The sequence below is a fragment of the Maylandia zebra genome, linkage group LG5 (assembly GCF_041146795.1).
Source record: "Maylandia zebra isolate NMK-2024a linkage group LG5, Mzebra_GT3a, whole genome shotgun sequence".
Lineage (NCBI taxonomy): Eukaryota > Metazoa > Chordata > Actinopteri > Cichliformes > Cichlidae > Maylandia > Maylandia zebra.
The window spans coordinates 30,815,126-30,831,678 of NC_135171.1; the positions used below are offsets into that span (position 1 = coordinate 30,815,126).

The 16,553-nt window shown below is 37.6% G+C and overlaps 1 protein-coding gene across 3 annotated transcripts in view; it reads right to left on the reverse strand.

Annotated features, from left to right (window-relative positions):
• chd6 (chromodomain helicase DNA binding protein 6) overlaps positions 1–12,031 on the reverse strand; it is a 98,943-nt gene extending 86,912 nt beyond the window's left edge. For 2 of the 3 annotated variants that reach the window (XM_076884193.1, XM_004547355.6), the window contains exon 1: positions 11,080–11,369. The gene's annotated coding sequence lies outside the window, so the exon portion shown is untranslated. Of the gene's footprint in view, positions 1–11,079; positions 11,370–11,895 lie in introns of those variants that run through there. The other variant, XM_004547354.5, reaches the window with a different exon arrangement.
• Between the last annotated feature and the right edge of the window lie 4,522 nt (positions 12,032–16,553).

The window sequence follows — 16,553 nt, forward strand, 5'->3', positions numbered from 1 at the left end:
AACTGTTTTACCTGTGAAATTATCTCTATAAGGAAACGGCTCTAGGATTTTCATTTTACAACCTTAAAAAGTGGGTGTTAGGGCAGACTTATTCTAAAGCAACAGACAGAAATCCTACCAGGCCATCTCAGTGGAGAGACCCATTCTTTCTTCAGTGACCTTATTCCCGTCACTCAGTCACTTGCCCTTGCACAAAAGAGCAGAAGAGCCATACTGTTGCTGAGTCTGAGAATCATCAGGAGACAACTCGCTAGAGGGATGAAGAGGAGCAGCCGGCTGTGCTAAATCAGAACCAAATTTCAGCCCCGTTTTCCCAAACGTGTGTGTGTGTGTGCTAGCTTGCACAAAGAGCGGAGCGCGCCTTAAAAATGGAACACAGCTCCTCCTCACTCCATCCCTGCTTCAGCTGTTCGACGCTTCCACGAGGGAACAAACAAAGCAGCGGACAATGGTGTCAGAGGGAGCCCTGTTTAGATTCATCTTTCTCGGTTAATTACTTATCACCTCTAAATCTTAAACCCTGCTGCTGATGACACAGTTTTCATCTTTCCTTGTGCCAAGTATCCAGCCTACCTAATCTGCTATAGTGTTGTGGCATTGACATGAGCCACACATCAGAGCGCACCATTGTGTGCTATATTTAAGGTCACAAGTGAATCCCGCCTACCTTCTCCACCCAGTGAATGACATGACCATACAGCCGCTCACTAACTTACAGCATTTTACACTGAAGACTTGAGTATTGTATTACAGGCATATAATCAATGTCTATTCCTCTATTTTTATTGGTTTTATTTATCCCTGTTTATACCCTGTGATGTGTACTCTGAAATTCCTGAATGATCTTTTTCTACATTGTCTTTTAATAAAAGTTTTCATATCAGCTCACATATGTCGACATAAAAACTGATGCTAACTGATGCTAGTTTAACAAACTTTTTTTTTTAATCGTTAGGAGAAAAATCATAATATACTTGACAATCTAAATATATGCTCTTGTTAATCCAGTTATGATGAGACATAATGACCTAAATAAATCAAAATCCAACTTCCACTACCAATACATTGGAATTTCTCATATGGATGCTTTAACAGCTGAACAGATTTCACAACGATTACCATCACCATAATTTTAATGCTACACCAAACTCTCATGTGAATGCATAGCTGCCTTCTCACCCAAATGCAAAATGCAAAGTGGGATAATCGAGAGAAGACAGTGTTGCATTTCCTCTGAGGTGCTGACTCACACTAACTGAGATGCATATCGTACAATCAGTTGATCAGTTTAAATCTAATTTCTTCTGTCTCCATCCACAGAAGTGATAAACTGAAACACTAGCACATAAACTGCCCCTTAAACAACAATAAATAAGCACACCAGGAGAAAGCTGAACATAATGAAGAAATTTAATTTATCCTGTCATTTCTTCATAACTATAATAACATAATATTTATAATCACAAGCTTTAAAACTCTTTAATAAGAGTTTAATAAGGAACATGTTATACACGTTACATGGACAGCTGATCAATTTTATGGTTGGTTTAATTTAAATGGTTCAACTGAGTAGTAAACCATCAATACAGGTTTACTGTAAACATCTCAGAGTGCAACAAAGATATCTGACGGCACCATATGCCTCAATGGTGTGGAACACTTCTTTAAGATTAGATACAACACACAGAACCATGTAATGTGTATTACAATCGAAAGGTTTTAAATTACTTGACATCCTTGCATTTTTCCTTTTAGGTGCCAACATAGTACATGCAAATGATCAACCAAAGGTTCTTCTGAAAAGCTGATTTCCTCCAAAGATTAAGAGTCATTTTTTTCACTGATGCTTTCCTCTCTTACTAAATTCCATGGTAGACCTTGCACCCAAAATTCATATTACACATTAACATTTTTCATGTGGAAAAGTTACAAATAAACACTAAGTAATAACACACTAAAAGCCTTTTTGCATGGATTACTGGTATACGATTCCACCATAACAACAATGTGCAAATGCAGCATGCAGCAAAACCACTGGGCAAAACAGTGGATCACAGATAACGCAATCTGTAGAGTAACATGGACATAGGACTGCCAGCTGGGGAAAAAAAAAAAAAAAAGAGTTTCAAATGTCACAATAAAAGTTTCCAATGCCTTTGTTCCAGCACAACTGGATTACTTTCATGTGATCATCTTCAGCAAAGAAGTAAAAAGTTTACAAGTTGCTTGAAATTCAGCTGCACATTGTGAACTGTAGAAAAATAATGAAAACTATATGTGTGGCAGCCACGATGTTCCTGTCAAGAAAGAGGTCAGTGTATGTTTTGTTTTTTTGTTTGTTTTTTAAGTTTAATGACAAATGTGTTCATGACAATATCGCAAAATGTACTGTTTGAAAGATTATTTTCTCAGATTAAATAACTTTAATGGTGACTAAAGTTATTTTTAAGTATAGAGAATTGACAATGAATCTCCTAAACAGAGCATGTACATACATACGTACAAAATACTCAATATTGGTTACATTTTTGTTAAACCAGCATTTAAAAGTATATGTTTATTAAACAAGATCATTTATAGTAAGAGAGATTGTAGGTTTCACATGAATCTTGCATTGTATAAGGTTTACATATCCGGACATTAAGGTGACCTTCCAAATTTTCTTTCTATGAACTACAATTTCAGTTGTAAGGAAGAAGTTGTTTGTTACACTTGATGTTTAAGTACAAAAGTAATTACATTATATGTATATTTTAAAGCAAAAACAGTAGAAAGATGGACTTCGTTACTTTGACACCACCCATTTTGACTAAAGAAAACAATGAGCGATGAGCATTTTTACCATGTCCATGTCAGCGGTTTATAAAACTAGATGTGAGAAGACGGCGGCGCTTCCAAATGTCAAACCACTTGTCAATCACAAGTTTTTAGCCAATGAACATACCCCAGATAATCCTCCTTTCTGAAACACAGATTTATAATACTGTTGAACTTTTTAAAATTCAACAGGACCCAAAGTGAGTGACTGAGACCATGAACTTGCTCACAGTGTTCAGGACAGAAAGCCAATTTCCAATAGACCTCTATCAATGTTTCATCACAAGCTTCTAAATCGTTATGTGGAGAAACTTGATGAGGGAGGGACGAAGATGTTAACTTATACCTAGAGCTGGGCGATATAAGATTTTTTCATATCACGATATGTTTTTTTCATTTCAGGCAATAACGATATCTATCACGATATAAGCCAAATAACTATATTTGTAAGATTTAAATGTGCCGTTGCTCACAAGTAAAATGTGAAATAATCAGCAGCTTGTTTTGATTTAAATATTTATTTCCCATAATAAGTTCAACAGGGTAGATGTACTTAAGGAACATGAGACTTTTTCAGATAAATAAAGGCAAATATTGCAAACTACACAAAAGGCAGCCGCTAAAGCGTTTAAGTTTCAAAATAGAACAAACGAAACAGACTAAATTGTCAATTCCACTTAGAAACAAAATATTAATTCTAAAAATAAATCTTAGTTTGTTTTACAGAAGAACAGACAAAATTGACTAACTTTTGTCAATATCAAATAAACTGAGAACTAAAAGGAAATTCTCAATCTCTCCTTGTTGTATAGCTCAGCTTTTCAAACAGTTTTAACAGTTACTTTAGTCTGACAAAAGCCGAATGACGAATTAGCGCTACCAGTCAGAGATTGAGCATGCACCGGTTTATTGTATTTCCAGACTTGCTTTAGTGCGCGCTACTCTTTTTGTCAGACTTGAAATAGCCGAAATACCTTCACACTACGGAACTTCTATGGCTCTTCCGTTCGACAATCTCTCCGGCATTGGAACCATCATCGGTTTTTTCTTCGGTAACCTTCAGTCACGCTCTCGGTTGATTTTTCTCTAGTCGGCACACTCATTTCCTCCGTTACCCGGGCGGCACGGCGGCTGGCTGCTTCCCAAAACAAATACACATGTGTGGCTTGGCAGTTGTGCTGTACGTAACAAGTCACGTGACGTGACGCTGCAGCGGTGATTGGTTCGGCTCTGCACTACTTAATTTGGATTGGCTGTTCTTCTTCTTCTTTTTTTTTCTTTTTTTTTTTTTTTTTAAGAGGACAAGAGCGGTGAGGTCTATTGCAATAGTTTAATTTTTCTATCGAGAAAAAGTTATTTCGCAATACATATCGTTATATCGCCCAGCTCTACTTATACCCCCGACTGAGTTTACTGATGTTGTGGAATAGGGCTGTTCGATATAATGATATATATCGGATGACGATATAAAAATATCTATTGTTTCATTTTATGCTATTGTTTGTTTCGTAGTGTCGCAAAATAAACTGTTCATGGCAATATTTTTTCATCGTTTTGATGGTCACTGTAGTGGCTATCTTAATTTCTTAAAGTTCTCTCTTTCTCTTATATTTAAGCCCTATTGTGGAATGTAATCCTGGCATTATTCCTGACTTCACACCACAAGATTTATATCATTATGTTATCAACAATAACACACATTATATTTGACAAGATATGAAGGCCTACAAAAGTTTGAATGCTTATCAGTATTTTGTGGAAAGATGGGTAACAAACCCAAGTCACTGGACTTTGCCTGGAACTGTAATCACTGGCTCAAGTGGGCCACAGTCACTGCTCAGGTATTTTCCTGATTTTTATTACATTTTGATGTTGACACACTGATATGTTGGTAAATGGTTGAGAATATCTGTATTTTCATCACTAAGCGCTGCTCTAACCTCCAGTTCGCTGCTATTGATTGATTTTTCTGTTACAGAAAAAAATTTTTGAAGTAGATCTAAAGTGGGGAGACTCGAACTTAGCAAATAAACTCTTGTGATGTAAGAATGCAATCAAACTGTTGATCAGAGGGAAAGTAGTTTAAAAGTTTTAGGACCCTAGTTTCTAATGGTAGCTGGCGTGACGTTAGCTTGTAACGTTATGTCCCTACTGCAACACGCCTAGGGATGGGTATCGTTTAGGTTTTATCCGATACCGGTGCCAAATCGGTACTTTTGAAACGGTGCCGGTGCTCAAACCGGTGCTTAAAGAATGGAGAACACAAAATTGGTCCAAAAACCTCTCATGTTCAGCTGGTTTTTTGTAAAAAGATAACAATGTTAGCCTTTTCTGCAGCTATGGGGCATATATGGTATCACTCTTGGCTGGAAGCAGTGCTTAAACAATGGAAAAAACACAAACTTTATCCAAAAACCTCTCATGTTTAACTGTTTCCCTCTTTTCCTTTGGTCATTTTAGCCTTTTTGGCCAGGGTGAAGGGAGTATCTGCCATCAAACAAGAAGACAGCCGCATGTAGCTATGATGATGTTTGCTAGTTCACCTTACATGCATTAATGTAATAACGTGGTTAGCCTCCTCAACGTAAATTACACACGAACAACATTAAGCTACTCACGCAGAGAAGAACGGCTGCTGCTGCCATCATCATCCGTCATCATTTCTGCTACACTGGCAGGGCTAGGGGCCAGGACTCTCCTCTTCGTGTTTTTGGGGGATGTTGCTAACTCCGGGTCTGATAACAGGCACCACACCCACAGTAGATGCGCTTGGTGTGAGGTCTCGCAGCAAGCTATCAAATACAGCGCATTTCTCGGCTTTTAAAAAAAACGCTATGCGTCGCCAGGTGTTTCATCAGATTTGAGGTGTTACCTCCTTTGACAGTATCACAGTATCAGCTTAAAGCACTTGTTGCAGGCTGCTGAGTTTGCATATTTTGCTGTGAAGTACAGCCAGACTTTTGACCGCTTCGCCTTGGGCATTTTTAATCTGTAGCTCTGCTCTAAAAGAACGTACGTACCTGGCCGTCTACTATCCTCGGAAACGTAAAATGATTGGCTAGAAGTGTATCACAGCTCAGGAAAAAAAAGCACCGAAATAAAGCACCGAAATGTGCGCTGCTTTTCGGTCTGGTTACTACCGTTTATGTCAGAACCAGTGCCATCATGGCACCGGACACCGGTACCCATCCCTAAACACGCCTGAATAAAATTAGTAGGTCATAAGTAGAACTCTACAGAACTTGACTGCATGCTGAGGTGGCAACCCCTTACCCTACCTACTCAAGTAAATTTAAATAAATGTAAGTAAATGTGTTGGGAAAAATATACTTCTAAAAGTACTTGTATTGCACCAATGGTCATTAACTTATGAGCTGCTTTAACATGAATCAAATGGCTGAATTTTATTCAGATGTGTTGCAGTAGGGACACATGTAAAAGTTTCAGGACACCGGCCATCGAGGAATGGAGTTTTAGACACGCGTCTTTGCTTCTGGGTTTAAAAAGCGATTTCCATCTTTCATACGATCTATGGTTTAACAGCACACAGGATGAATACCCAAGGCCAGGGTTGGCATTAACGTAACTCTTCATACAAAGAAAGGGAAGAAAGTTGCTTTCTACAGCTGGAGTTTGACTAACATCGACAGACATCTATACAGTATGACAGAAGGGCATTTGAAATTGTATGTTTTTTTTCCTTTATAAGTAAAACCACCTTTATTATAATATTATAATTAGTTGTTTACTGTTCAGGCTGAGCTTGAACACAAAACCTCCTACCAAAATATAATTATTAAGAAACTGCATAAATTGTATTAAATTATATGTTAGACAAAGAGTTGTGTTGGTGAGATCAATATTAGTTCCAAGGTGGAGTTTGTGCCTAATGAAGTAACCAATGACTGTATCTGCACCAACTCTAAGTTTATTCCAGTACCAAAGCTCTTTATAATCACCATTTCACAGAACTTGATACTGTGTAAGTAAAAGTTAAACAGGTTAAAGAGTACTGTTTAAATAAATAAATGTGTACTTTTAAAATAAATGAATTTAAAGTTTAAATAAATATAAATAAAAACATAATACAATGATTTATAAATTATTTAAACCCAATATTTAATAGATAACAACACAAAGACATCATATCAAATGTTCTAAGAAGCATTTTTGAAAATGCATCCAAATTTGAGGTCAGCAACACTTCAGAAAAGTTAGAAGCGAATGTTTTTTGCTGCTGTGTTACATCACCTCTGTTAACCATATTCCCTTTGGAAAATGATATAGTTTTAAAAGTGAGTATTTCATTCTTGATTGATACAGGATTTCAGCAGATAAACAGTTTGTGCCATCACTTTCATATTTTTCATTTCATAAAAATCTAACTGTTTTTACTGTGAGCCAGATCTGAGGAGCGTACTATGAAGCAAGATTAATGGATAGCAATAACAAACTTAAAGTCTGAGTTTTGTGTGTCACAAAGGAGACTCTCGTTTAACTTTGCTATATCACCATGGTAAATTATGCTGAACAAATAACCGCCGCAGGTTATATCCAGCGTTTCGGTTTAATAATTGACTTGATGCACCACATTTTTACTGATTCTTTTATGTATAGCATGTTTTAAGTGCAATTCAGCTTGTTTGCAGGGCAAATACATTTTATATGTGGAAGTTCTTAAGCTGCATGTCTGTGAAGATTCTCAGTCATCCAGGTCATTGTAGTCTGCGTAGTCTAAAGAAGTCCAGATGCTTTTCTTTCCAAGCTTTTTAAGCTGTAACTTACTAAAAATCACAAAAAAGCCAAGCTGTAAAGTTAGAGCAGCTCAAACTGTTTATCATATTGTCATTTGGAATGTGCATGTATTTGGTGATATGGAAAATGTATACATATTTTTATATTTGATTCTAACCTGCTGCCAAGCCACTTTTATATTGCTAGAATTGGAGCTACAAAACAAAGACCACACAGTAAGAATGCATATTGTATCAATAAAATTAATTTTACTTTAATCAGCTAATAGTCAGCATATTAATAATAATTATGAAACTTTAAATGAATCCTGTTTACAGTTTCAGATATCTAAAGTACAGCTTTTATGTTAGAAATAAACAAAGAGTGTACTGAATGTTATATTTCAAGGTTAATGATTTTCAGCAGCCTTAATGTAATTGTACTGTTAACTGTAACAGTTTCGCATTCTATTGTTATGTTCACTGTGTTCTTTATCGTTAACAGATTTAGACTTTTTAGATTCACCATTTTATCATCATCAACTGATCACATCTGATTGGAGCAGGCGACACTCATAGGGATCATTTGTTTGCGGAAGAGCGTGAAATGCCCCTTTTTAATGTGAACGTGCCGAGATCCTGAAGCAGAAAGCCTGGCTTAACAGAGAAGAGCAATAGTTTTTGTCAAGCTAGTTAATGCAAAAATGAAGAAAAAAAAAAAAAACCCATACACCTCTGGGCTGCTGACAGTCTGCTGTGGCACGCCTGTTTTGTTTTTTTTCCTTCTTCCCTTTAACTACAGGTCCAAGCTAATGAAGGATTCCGTTTCCATGATTTCCAAAAAAGGATTAGCAATTTTAACTGGTTAGAGAGCAGGCCAGTTTCCACTTTACTTAAGTCCATCCCAACTGAACCCAAAGATGGTGACAGGGGTCCTGGATCTTGTTTATGTATACGTTTTCCTGCATGTTACAGTTGAAACTTGCATTTGTACATTGAGCAAAAATCCTGTGGTTCTCAGAGATGTTCCTAAGCACATGCACTAGTTTCCGTTTTTAATGCTGCGCTGCCCAAGGGCCAGTAGATCACAAGCATTCAATACTGGTTTTCTGTATTAGACCCTGTATACAGAGATTTCTCAGAATTTTCTGACAATATGTAAAATAGATTGTTTTTAAATGCCCTCCCCAAATCTATAGTTTTCCCTGTTCGAACATTTTATTAAATGTCTTATTTGCATCAAATTTATTACAAATAAGAATTTACAGTTTCAGTATTTGATCATCTGCCTTTGGTTTATTTTCACACAAACACATATTAAATAATTTACAAATCATTGCAATCTCTCTTTTATTTACATGTTATAAAGACAAAAGTTTTAACTGATACCGTCACAGAGATATTATTTCAAGAAAATGTCAATTTCTGGAGCTTTATTTGGCAGGAAACCTCTTAGTCTTGTTACACTGAGCTGAGCTGTGTTTGTGTCATTTGTCAAACAGATTAAAAACAATATGTTGGAACGCAATCCAATGTAAAATCACTACTAAACAGTTGATTTATAGTTGAACTGACACCACTCTGAATGTGAACAAAAAAAAAAAGAGCATTAAAATCTTCAGAATACAGAATGTGTGGCACAGTATTACATTAAACTGTGTAGGTGTGCCTAATAAAGTGGAGAGGGAATGACTCACAGATTATCAGTACGTATCTGGATTTATTATTAAATAATACAATGGTTCAGGTTTTTCTGATCAATGAAGTAGACGAACGCACTTTTATTTGGTTTAGATGGAGAAAAAGCTCTTGCAGAATATGTTCAAACACTGAGCATGCAGTTCTCTACAACAGGTGGCTCTTTTAGAGCTTTCCTTGTGAGAACTGTCTGCCTGTTACCTCAACTAACATTTTTTTAAGTTAATATTTTTTTTCTATGACAAAGCAATATCTGTTTAAAGACTGTCAATTTTTGGTCACAAATAAATAAATCTAAAAATAACCATTAGCAAGGTAATGGTGTGATCTAACAGGAAGGAAAGATGTTCAATACTACTATTCAACTTTCAGTTATTCTGACCTCGGTGCCAACTGATGTCAGCTGCTGTAAAAATTCCCATGGAGTCAACATCCGGCATCGGTATGAGAATAATAGCACAGAAGATTCTTAACTATTTATATAAATTTATGTAATTAAGTTGAGCTTTGTGTACTACAGTGTACACAAATGTGCACTGCTTGAACTATCAGCTGTCTCAACAACTGAGAAAAGGGGAAAAGAGAAAAGAAAAGTTTTTTTCATTCCCTCTGCTTTCTCAATGATGGAGTTAAAGAAACGCAGCAGTTCTGCAAGTCAAAATTAAAAAGCCTGTCTACTTGTCCAGGATAGGTGTACAAGTAGGCAGACAGGCGCATTCAGGACAGAGTTTTCAAATAGCCTACATGTCTTTTTCCTCCCACAGTCAAAAGACATGCATCCTTTATCTTTTGGCTGTAGCACACCAAAACAAGGCCAACATGCAAATACTGGGTCACCATGCCTCCTGGTGACCAAAGTGAGTCATACTGCAAACCACCAAAGAAAATCCTGAGAATTGACAATGCAACTTTTCAGCTCTCACAAACTGACTGAATTAAACTAAATGCATTCCTAGCAACAGATAGGAGCAGTTATTTATGTCAAATACAAAGGACTACTTCCAGCCTTACACCATACCAACTGGTAAGGGAAAACATCCTGTACATATGCTGGACTTGCATTTATAGAAGTCTTTTCTAGTCTTACTGACCACTCAAAGCACTCTACACCACAAGCCACATTCACAACCTTAGTCTTCCAGACTGGACAGTAGAGTCAGAACAGATTGGGTAAAAACAATTTAAGAGTTTCCACTTATCCTACACATAAACATTCTTTGCAACACTATTAATCTCCAAGTCATTGTAATAGGGATTATCGTTTAGTACCCTTTGTCTGTGCACCTGGCCAGGTGAAAATGTAGGGATTTAGGGACAACACTTTCACTTAATGACTCAGTGTGCTTGCATGACTCATTATGTCCCCGAATACACACCTGGCTGTTATAGCTACAAATGTTTCATAAGGGGCTATGAGGCTAACAAACTAGCTTTTATCAAAGCTCTTTGAGGTTTTGGCTATAATGAATGCTAGCAGACGCATAGGCTAGCGCACAGCTAGCATGAATGTTGCAAGGCACTGGATTGCCACAAGTTGGGAGGGCTAGCTAGGAGGAAAAAAAATAAGTTCCCGGCGAGTAAAAAGCCGACTTGGGGCGAAAAGCACAAAACACACACCGGACACACCGACAGAGAAAAGGATACACTGTGTCCCATTTCATGTTAGCCCCCGTAGCTACCGCGCTAGCTTTCTCCGCTAGCTCTGTAATGTCACTGCATCGCTGTTGTAAATACATTATAACAGCCCTCTCCTTACACGTGTGGAGAGCCTCTAAAACTCCTTCTCGGGGACATCTCTCCACCGAAAAAACCTCCCCAGCGGGCTGCTCACCTGCTCCGGACACCGGACACACGCTCTCACCGGCGAGACATCCCCCCGGTTAGCCCGAAAAACACTGGCGCTTTTTATTTCCAAGGACACAAAATCGCCATGACAGTTTAGAAAAATGCATAAAAAATTAGCAGGCAGAGGAGGGAGGGGAGAGAGAGAGAGGGAGAGAGAGATGAGGAGGGGAGGGGAGGGGAGAGATGAGGAGGGGAGGGTAAGGGAAGAGAGGAGGAGAGGAGGGAGGAGAGAAGGGAAGAGGGAGGGAGAATAGAGGAACTCCACGCAATATCTATTTAATCCACATAAAGCTACCAGCTCCGCGGAGTTCATTCAGTCTGGATGCTGGAGTTCTGCACTGCCAGTCTAGACACAGCCACGCGCACGCACGTTCACAAAGACAAGCCGCATCCTAAGTCAAAGGGCGCTTCTTACCTAAAATGGCCACTGCAGCAGCCAAAACACAAACAGCATTTTATTTGGTGGAAGTTTAGCAGCAGCGGCGGCGGTGTGGCTGCTGCAGCCAGCCTAACCTTACCACTTTGATCCAGTAGCAGCTCAGCGTTTCACATTTTTCCATTGGCTGCAGCCTAGCGCAGCTGGCTCCATGCATATTTCCATTGGCCCCGCAGCTGTCAAGCAAGCAAAAACGAGCCACTCTCTCCCGGGTTTGTCTGAGAGCTATCGCGGCAGCCCCAGGCAACACCATTGTGTATTGTGTGTATTTTCCACCCTTCCTGCTGATTCGCATAGATGTCAGCCTCATGCCCACTGCCTCTTGCTTTTTTTTAGGTGGTGGTGGTGTTGTGTTGTTGTCCTTACCGCAGATTTGCCGGGAAATCCTTCTCGTACCGGGAGAAGCTTCCCACCGCACCGACCGGCTGCCTCCTGCTGCTGTCATTGAAGGAATGAAAAAAAACAAGAGGGGAGCGTTCAGTTTTCAACCCCCCCGATGCGACAAAACGAAGGGGTTTACATTTCTCCTCTGCTGGCTGCATCCACCAATCATGTCGCTTTTTACTCCTCCATCATTACCGGGTTTGAAGGGCGGAAGAAAAGAAATAAGACATTCCACGTCTTTTGCAGATCGGGTTGCGTTTCCCGGATGTTGAGCTTCGTTGCTGGACTTAAATTGCTGTTTGTGAGATGCAGGATGTATCAGATGTTAACTTTTGCCTTTTTAGGGATCTGTTTCGCTAGAAGGCTGATCCGAGTGTGTCTTCTGAGAAGACTTGGAACCTCTCTTTGTTTCCAGCTTCACCTGGAGTGTGCTGACTTTTAGCATCACCAGCCCGTTACCTTCTTCCATTATTCTCCAGCTAAACACGCTTTTTATGATACACAATAAACTTTTATTCAGAGCCTATTCAATCCCTTGTAGCTGTGTGTGTCAGGAACTTCTGACTTCAAAGAGACACATCACAAATTTATAGTCACATGTTGACATTTGGGACTTAAAGTTTGACTTTGTTCAAAAGACTATGACCCCATCTTAAAGTCTTTTTTTCTTTAACTTTCAACCATACTACGCAATCTTCATTATTGATTATCACTGACCCTTTACTTACTCATCCTAGGTGGCTTAAAAGCTAAAAAAAAAAAAAAGATTCCCTGTGCTGATTCTGTTATAGTTATAGTTACTGTGTGTAAATATGTTTGAGTCCATTATTGTTACAGGTGCACTATAGCATCTACATTTTCATTAGTATTTTAAGCAGAGGTGTTGGGGAATAAACTATTTGTACGTATTAACAGTTTACCTCAAACACATTTTTAAACAAACAATAAAACAATTATCTAGACAAATGTGTTTATGTTTTTTCCTTCCTTTTAATAATGAAACCGTATGTATCAAACCTAATTTTGAACATTTAAAATCCCATATTGTATCAAAGTTACATTTACAAATATCAACATATTTCTTGTCAAATTACTGCCATCTATAGTTGTGCTATAATCCTGAACATTCCTCTGAACTCTGTTGTTCAAACTTGACTTATTAAGATGAATTAAAAAATAAATTGCTTTACCATTTATTTTTAGGTGCACACATAATTGATTAATAGTTTATATTCAAGAGCACTCGTTATTTTATCTTTTCTTTTTATCTTTTTTTGATGAAATGGAGCTGGAGATGGGTGGGGTGGATGGTGGGTGTATAAAGTACACACATTCACAGTTGGGCAATAGAAGATTTGAGTATTGGTTAAATGTAAGTGCATAAATTCTGCGTTGAAACACTGGATTTTTCCTTCATTATACCACACCACTGTGTCTCCATGTCTATATATGACAAAACAATGGTTCAGTAATGCTGTAATCATACACTGAATACTTTGCAGTGCAGTCAGACATTCTGTAAGACATTCCTTTGAATTATAATTTATATAAATGTGCTTTTTAAAACTTCACACTTAATGTTAGTCCAGGTTGCTATGAATGAACATGCAGATGTATTGAGTTCAAAACCTTTAACTTCACAGACAAGATCTTAACATTGCGTGTGAGGAGACAAGTCTAAAAACTTGAATTTTACGATGAGGACATCGGTGACAGCTTCTGAAATACCCTGAGCTGGACCCTACTTTGTTAAGTTAAAAATAGTTTGGTTAAAAAGTCAAATATTCTTACTTTTATTAACAAACACTAATTCACCATTGTTCTCGATGATATTTTCAGTGAGAAACCAGACCTGTGTTATTCTGCCTTTGCGAGACAAATCTGCTTGAGTTGAAATTACAAGTTCTTGAATGCAATTAATGTTTTTTTAATTAAAGTGTAGCAGCAAGCCTATAATGATAATGATAGTGCTTCATGAGCATCACAGAATTTCTGAGTGCTGAGATTTAAAATTTTCAAACGCTTTTTTCTTCTTTAAATGTGAAGGTGCTGAGATGCAAAATCATCTTGTCTGCAGCACCTTTGACACGCCAAAAACAAAGTGCTGTTTTGTCTGAGTTAAATGCCTGATGTTACTGAGATAACAGCTTAAAGTATTTTCTCTGTTACATACTTTACAACCTCTGTACAGTAAGTGAGGTTAACACTGTTGCAGGTACACTCCTTGGAGACCCTCCTGGAAGAAAAATCTCACAGTGGTGAGCAGTGTTGACATCATTAAAATGAATGGAGACGTTTTTCTGCATCACTGGTATCTGCTACTAAATTAGACATCATCACATCATCCACAAAGCAGCTTTTAATATAATTTCGCCTCATAAAATGAATTGTTTGCTACAGCCAAGCAAGTTCACATGTACTGTCTGTTGCATTGGAAGAACAGAGATAAATAGAGGAAACAGTTGAAATGTTATTTAAATACACCCCTCTGAGGGATTTTACATCACAACACAGCCTGACTCAACTTTTTTCCCCCCTTTTATCTCTGGCACATTTTCAGTTTGTTGCAGTTTTTTAAATACTTATTTTCCCCTTACTTATTTTTTTTCTTATCACACTAAAAAGACCAACTATAAATGAAGCTGTTTATTTAAAGCAAAACAAACAAGCAAAATAACAGTCTCAGTTGTGGAAATAATAATGTTTTGTAGCATTTTGTTTGTTGTTGATAATCCTTTTCTTTATGGTACATGTGATGATAATCCCAGCATACAAATCTAAGCATTACCTTAACCTTAACATTACATTCATACTTTAAATGTATATTTAAGATTCAAGCAAACTTTATGTGTAGGAAAATGTAATAAAGAGCTTGACAAGAAATAGGCAACATAATTAAAATTTGTTGCAAGAAATGTAGACTTTTAATATAGAAAGCTCAGTGGAAGAGCCCAGTGTCACACCATCATGAAAAAATAACTGGTGCAACACAAGGATTAACTTGTTTTTCACTTTTAGAAAGTTGCTCATTCTGTTTCAGATGTCAGATGACTAATATCACTTTTCCATGCATGCCTACATGGCTCTGCTCCATTTCACTAGTTTTTTAAGGTTCTCTATTATGTGATAGTACCTGGTACCAGATACTTGTTTAGTACCTACTCAGCCGGAGTTCCAAGCGATCTGAATTTATCCTAAAATGCGACGTCCAAAAACTGCATGGCGAGTCAGTGGCGTCACTCGATGATGAGTCGTGGGAGTCAATGCCCAATCAACAGAAGGAATGGCAGATATTTCATAGTCAAACACGACAATGTGAAAAAGGTCATGTTTTACGAGGCATGTATATATCATGCTAATATTTACGTGCACAGTAAAGCTTCACATAACATTTGTCTTTGCTGTACCTTATACTTTACCTCCATATATACAGATGGTGTGTATGTGTGTGAGTCATACTTGGTGTTTTAAGTTGATTATTGGGTAAATCCTGAAAAAGACCCCAAAAAACAAGTATATTGTAGCCCAGCAAAAATTTGATTTTAATTAAGTCATGGATTTAAAATTTTCATGTTAGTCTTTAAATTCAAGGTTTTGGTACTTTTTGCCTGCAGACAAATGTATCTATTTTTCCTTTGTCCTCTGTAGTATTAGCTGCTGTCTCTTGAATATAATGGAATTAAATTGCACTTGTCCTGTGGTGCCACAAGAAACAATACAACGCTCGCAATGTGTTGTTCAAATATTTATGATCTGCTTTACTGAAAAACATATAGATTCTAAACACACAATCCTTTCACACAACACGACGCAGTTCATTAAATTACTTTACCTAAGGTTGTTAGGTTCTAAAATATCATAGGTTAGTGTACTTTTTTACACGTATTAAAACAGCTGATATTCAAGGTGAGGCAAGTTGGAGCTTGGTGCACTATTAGCAGAATTGTTTACATGACAAACTGCAGGGACAGGAAACAAACATGTGACCTTTTAAACCTTGAGGCTGTCTTCAATACACAGCATTAAAAACGTCTTGTGTATTTTATCCTTGTGCTTAACCTCAGGTGCACAGCTGGTGTTCTTTGAGGTTGATTACACTAAAGATTGTAGCTTGTGTTATGCTGAAGAAGCTGACAAATAATAAGCAGCACTGAGTAAAGAGAAAACCACCGAAAAGGGAAGAAAATGTACAAGAAGTGAGAAAAACGATTTAGTTTTACTATTTCTAGGTCCTTATCTAGAAGCAGTAAAAAATCCAACACAAAGGGTGTCAAAGGGAAATGCTTTGTCATTACCTAAAATCAATATGGTTTCTCATGTAAACAGAGTGTAAACAGAAGTCTAAACTCATCAGCCACATCAGATAGACACATGCACGTTTTGTGTAGGCTGCGGTTCAGGTCTGAGCAAAATATTTTCTAAATAGGGAGAACTCCTACTCTCACAGCTTCCTCTTTCATAGCGGGCACTTACAAGTGCAAAACTACTGGGGCCCTATGGAGGTGTAGTCCAAAGATGTAATGCTCACTGACAAAAAGGTATACAATTGCCACTGTATTTTTGATGGAAGAGATCAGAAGAATCGGCAGCTGATTTTATTTTACTAATTTTCTTGACAGGTGTAGAGTTACTGTGGAATA